Source organism: Oryzias melastigma, linkage group LG4 (assembly GCF_002922805.2).
Source record: "Oryzias melastigma strain HK-1 linkage group LG4, ASM292280v2, whole genome shotgun sequence".
Classification (NCBI taxonomy): domain Eukaryota; kingdom Metazoa; phylum Chordata; class Actinopteri; order Beloniformes; family Adrianichthyidae; genus Oryzias; species Oryzias melastigma.
Genome location: NC_050515.1, coordinates 11,097,044 through 11,103,231, shown reverse-complemented (window position 1 = coordinate 11,103,231; position 6,188 = coordinate 11,097,044).

Genomic DNA, 6,188 nt, shown 5'->3' with positions numbered 1-6,188 from the left:
AAACTTGACCTCCTCATATTAGCTTTCATGTGAACAACGTTGGATAGAAACAAGCGTGGTTTTAGGCTTATCTATTTCAAATCTGCCTTTGTTGCAGACAATGGTGAAACAATCTAACGTCAAGCCTCGGAGTGTAGCTGAGTCATTCCTCAGTGTGGGTCACCAAGCTAAACCTGAGAAGAGTTTATCTTTGATTCAATGTTTATTTATTCTGAGTAATCTGGGTTATGCCATTTAATACAGTTTACTAACTAAACAGGATTAGGGGGAAACTGTGAATCTTTGTCAAAAACTAGCCTGAATTTCCCCAGTTGAAGGCTGAATGAAGCCACAAGAGTTCAAGGAAACTGTCTAAACAAAATGGATTCTGAATGAAAAAAAACTATTTTTCCTTCCTTGATTGAAGACACACTTTTTCCTTAAATGTATGTCCTCATTCTCTGGCATTTTGAAATGGAGAAGTCATATGTCAGTTAGTTATGAGCTTCTTTTGCCAAAGCAATAAAGCAAAAAGAATTAAGCAGGTATGTCAGCTTTTAGAAAGTATGAGGAAACAAAAAAGTCTGAGTCACAGTGAAGTAAAAGGTAAATTTATCTAAAAAGGAATAATTAGAATAATTAGGAATTTAATTCAAAGTTATTGTAATATTTTATGAGAGGTTGGAAATCTGTGCAGACAGGAAATAGAAATTGTTTTAATCCAACAAGTCAAGAGGAACAGAGAGATTCTCGTAAAGGATTGTTTTTTTTTCTATGCCATCAACCACACCTCACTGAAACATTGCCTTTTTTCTTATTTTTATCTATGGCTCATTCAGATTTAGAATATCAGCAGGACTAATTCTTCTTAAAGTCTGCAAACAAATTGTAGCCAAATGACTTTTCAGCTTTTTGCTAAAATGGACTGTGGTGAAATATTTGTTGATCCGAGGAAATAAAGAAATGTTGTCAAACGGTTTCAAGAGCAGAGAAAAGTACACGCTTGCGAGCATAGGGGAGAGGTCTGCAGAGTCCTCATCTGAGATGAAGGACGCTCACATTTTATACAGTCATACAATCAGCTGTTAATCAGGAGCTTAAGACAGGAATTTAAGTGTCATATCTAATATGGACAAGATGTTCTAATGAAATCAAAATGTTTATACACTATGATCAGGGTGTTCTGACGATAAGAAAACAAAGCTTGTGGCTTCAAGACTGTGCACAAAGGTTAGACACATTTCATTGTAAAGACATTTTAATGTGGTGAAGATTCAAAGGATGAAACATATAAGTAAATGTATAAATTCCGTGACACGCCATCCCCTTGTTCTTAACAAGAACAACACAAAGGCAGAAATTCTGACTATCAAAACACTGAACCAAACAGACCAAAACCACGGATAAAAAGGAACACAAAACACTGGGACCTCATATAACATCAGAACCACGACCCCAAAAAGGTTTAACACAATCCATTATTAACGAGGCTCAGAAAAAGTCACAAAAAAAAAAAAACAACAAACCAACTAATCTTATCAAATCAATCAAAACCCAAACAAATCCAGTAAACTAAATCAAAATCAATCAAAATCGATGAATCACAATTAAACTCTGAACATAAAAGTCAATCAAACCAATTTAATCAAATCTAATCAAAGCAATTAAACCCAACAATTCAATCATAAACAAACCACTTTAAGTAGATTTAACAACTAACCAGGCACATCAATGAGGCCTAATAAACCAATAAAAAAAATCAACCAAACTAGCGAAATCTAATCATTCAACACATAATGAATCAAACTAATGAAACCCAATCATCCCATTAAAAAAAACTTATCAAACTACAAAATCTAACTACCCAATCAACGAAGAAATTAATCAATCTACACAACCGTCTCACCATCATCAGAGGAGTAATCTGGTCCAAAATCAGACGACGAGGCGGGACGGACCCCCGCAGGCAAGGAGCCAAAAAAAGGCTGGGGAACACACCTACTGGATGCCTTGTTAAAAGTCCAATCAGCAGGGAACGAATACAGGGAATGCAGCAACATCCAACGAATGGGGAGCACAACGACGAAGGACAGGACGAGAAGGAGGCAGGAATGCAGCACATGCAGAAAATAATCCCCTGTGTTGCAACTTAAATTTGGTGCACAAAACCTGCCTTAAGATAGAGAGGAGAGGTGCAAGAAATGATTGAAAAGCAAACATTTTAAAGGGAAATTTATCAGCTTTGTTACTTCATTAATATCAAGCATGTGTTATTATTATCCATGTCAGCGGCATGTTGAAGCGGCATCTGCTATTATGCGGTCGCTATACCGGTCCGTTGTGGTGAAAAGAGAGCTGAGCCAGAAAGCAAAGCTCTCATTTTTCCAGTTGATTTTTGTTCCAATTCTCATTTCTGGTCATGAGCTCTGGGTCATGGCTGAAAGAACAAGATCCCGACTACAAGTGGCTGAAATGAGTTTCCTCCGGAGGGTGGGGGGGGGCTCCCTTAGAGATAGGATGAAAAGCTTGGTCACCCAGATAGAGCTCAGAGTAGAGCCACTGGTCTTCCATATCAAGAGGAACCAGCTGAGGTGACTCTGGCATCCGGTCCGGATGCCTCCTGGACGCGTCTTTGGGGAGGTATTTAGAGGACCTGTCCCACTGGGCAGAGGACCCAGGTAAGACCCAGGACATGCCAGAGAGACTATGATTCTCAGCTGACCTGGGAATGCCTTGGGGTCCCCCAAGAGGAGCTGGAGGAAGTGGCCGGGGAGAGGGAAGTCTGGGCATCTCTGCTTAGACTGCTGCCCCCGCAACCCGGTCCCGGATGAGCGGAAGAAGATTGATGGATGGATGGATGGATAGATATGTCTTAGATGTCTTTCTGAAGTTAAAATGGGCAGAGGCTTCTGGAATATTTTGTAGTGCACAATACCATCCAAAGATTCAGAGAAACTGAGTACGTTTTTCATCATCTAAAAATCGGAATTAATTAAAAGTAGAATTCAACTCCACAATTAAAACTCATAACTTAATGTCTACAAGTCTTACTGAGAAGGGCAGAAACTAAAGTTTTAGGATACCTTTAATCTGTTGCCGCTAATGAGTTCCTGATAAAAATCCTAAACTGGTTAAGCAACAGGTAAATTCCTGTTACAATTTCATTTAATGAAATTCCAAGCAGCACTATCAAAAGAAAAAAATGCAACTGAAACTTTTCATTTACCCAGTTACAAATTTTCACATGAACTAATGAAACAAAAATAATTCCTTTGGTAGAGCAGGCTGCGCGAGGTTGTGAACCAATTATGAAGTGCATCAGATGTTGAATCAACAAACAAAGATATCGTAATAATACATTTGTTAATAGGTCACTGAGTTCATCTGACAAATACATGTCAATCCAAGGTCATTTCAAGTGTACTTTTCTCTTGAGGCTGTTAAGATTCACTCATTTCTATGTTTTTGAATCTTAAATTAAATCTTTTAAATCTTAAATTAAACTCCAGATCTTAGCAGAAAGGAGAACAAATAAACCTTTGATTAGCCTAAAATATATTTTGGAGATTTTTGCAGCATTTTTATCAATGCTTGCTTGAATAAATAACTCAAGAAAACGCACATGCTCATATAAACAAAAACGTTGACAAGAATGTACAAATAAATACTGATGATAGAACCTCACTGAGTACTCCACTCGGGTCATTCTAGATGGCAGACGCCACAGAGAAAAGGTAGCCGGAGCTCTGCCAGTGTTCGAGCATTGCGTTAACAAACAGCTAAATGGAGTTATTCAGCGGTTCCATCATCACAGCCTCCTCTCAGGCACCTTCAGCAACAAAGATTTTGTTCAGAAGCTGGAGCTGGATGACAGCCTCCCGCAGTCCCTCGTGTGGTGGTGTCACTGACAAGAAAAACCTGCCAAAGCTCAGGGTCATTATTGGAAGGAGGAAAACAAGTCACCAGCTACTGTCATCTGAACTGAATGAACTGAGAATTTTTTTATTTGTAAGTTTTTGTGAGATGGGATGTATGGTGGTGTAGTGGTTAGTGCCTCACGTTGAGAAGGCTCTGGTTCAAATCCCAGCAGAGTTCTTTTATTTGTGTTAGTTGTTGCTCCGGCGTCCTACCAGTCCAAATATATGCTTCATCGGTTGATTGGTGTCCCTAAAAATCCCCCTAGTGTGTGTTTGTGATTGTGTGGCCCTGCAACTGACTGGTGACCTGTTCAGGGTAAATGTAAATGACTTATAGACAACTACCTTCTTTGAAGGCCTAAAATGCTTTACAGTCACAGTCCCATTCACCCATGCACACACATTCTCACACTGGTGGCGGCTCTGGCTCCAAACTATAATCACCAGGAACAAGTTTTAATGTCTCGCCAAAGAACACTCTGACACATGGTTGGGCAAGGCGGGAACTGAACCTGCAACATTAAAGTCAGGGATTGACCACTCTAGTTCTCTACCAATTCTGCAGATGGTGTGGCTGCAATGAAGGATGTACCCCCTCTTCACCCAGTTGACCCCAAATGGAATACCGTGGATTCTGAAGATGGATGTTTTTGTAAGATGTATAGCTTTATATGTGGATTTTGCCCAGATGTGTGGGCTGAATAGCCAACGCATTCTCACTCCCAAGTCATCTCATATGGACGTTTGGTTAAGGACCCCTCGTACTGGCTATTCCCATTAAATCATGGGTACCAGAGGTGGTACCGGGCACGAAATGAATGTGTGCCAGTACAGGGTTATGGTTAGGATACCAGTACTGGTTGCGCCACGAGGACCAGTGGCCATCTGACTCCTGATTGAAATATTGCAGGTTCAGTTCCTGCCTTGTGTCGAAGTATCCTTGGGCAAGACACTGAACGCCACATTGCTTCTGGCAGAAGGTTGACACCAGTGTTCAGCAGTGGAGCTGCCATCAGTGTGTGAATGTGTGTTTGAGAATGGGTCTCTGACTGCAAAGCACTTTGGGCATTTGAGAAAGGTAGTAAAGTGCTATACAAGTATATGCCATTTACCGTTTACCATCCCGTATCACACCTTTGTCTGGAGGATACCATTCTTTACCTTTCACAGAGTGCACTTCCATTTGACTGAGAGGCCCAGCACAGTGAAAATCCTCTTCTTGGACTTCTCCAGACCCCTGCTAGGTGGACTGTATTTCCAACTGCCTCACTGAAAGGCCACAGTGCATCAGACAGAGGGACACTGTGCTCTGCAGCACTGGAAACCCACATGGTACGGTGGTGGTCCTTGTTCTTTTCTCCCTGTACACTGTGGACTTGTGCTACAGCTCAGAACTGTACGCTGACAACACAATCATTGCTGGATGCATCAGGGGTGACATTGCAACACCAATCACCTACATCTTAACACTTCCAAGATGAAGAAGCTGGGCGTCAATTTGGGGACACCTACATCAAGACCTTGACTGGTGCTGCTAGAGGTTGCAGAAAAGTACAACTACCTCAACTGGATAACAAACTGGATGGAATATACAGAGCAGGATGTACTTCCTGAGAATACAGCTGTCCTTAACATCTGTAGCAAACTCCTATGGTTGCTTTACCAGTCTGTAATGTTATTTCTTACACTGTAGTGTGCTAGGGAGGCGATAGAACATCCAAGGACATATCCAGCCTGGACAAGTTAATCAATCAAGAGGGATGACTCTGGATTTGGCATGAAACCGGACTCTGATGAATGTGGGAGAAAGGACGTGACATAGGACAAGCTGCTGGACATCATGGACATGACAGCCACCCGCCCCCTGCACGCTGTCAACAGCAAACAGGATCCTACTCAGTAAAAGCCTGCTCCTCCTCTGGTGCAGGACAGACAAAAGAACTCCTTTGCCCAACATGCCATCAAACTTTACAACTTCCCATTTAGACAGGAAGAAAATTACACATAGTGTAATTTCTATAATTATATATCTATTGTACTAAGTGGTTGACTAAGTACTCCCACTTCTTTTCAAGCAAATAAACTATTTGACAACCTCATATTTAATCTATAATGTACTACATGGATAAATGTCTATGTATGATTAAGAGTAATTACAGTAGCATAATTGATATGTTTGTATATATACACAGTACAGGCCAAAAGTTTGGACACACCTTCTCATCAATAGGTTTGTTTATTTTCATGACTATTCACATTGTAGATTATCACTGAAGGCTGTGTTAGGGCTCT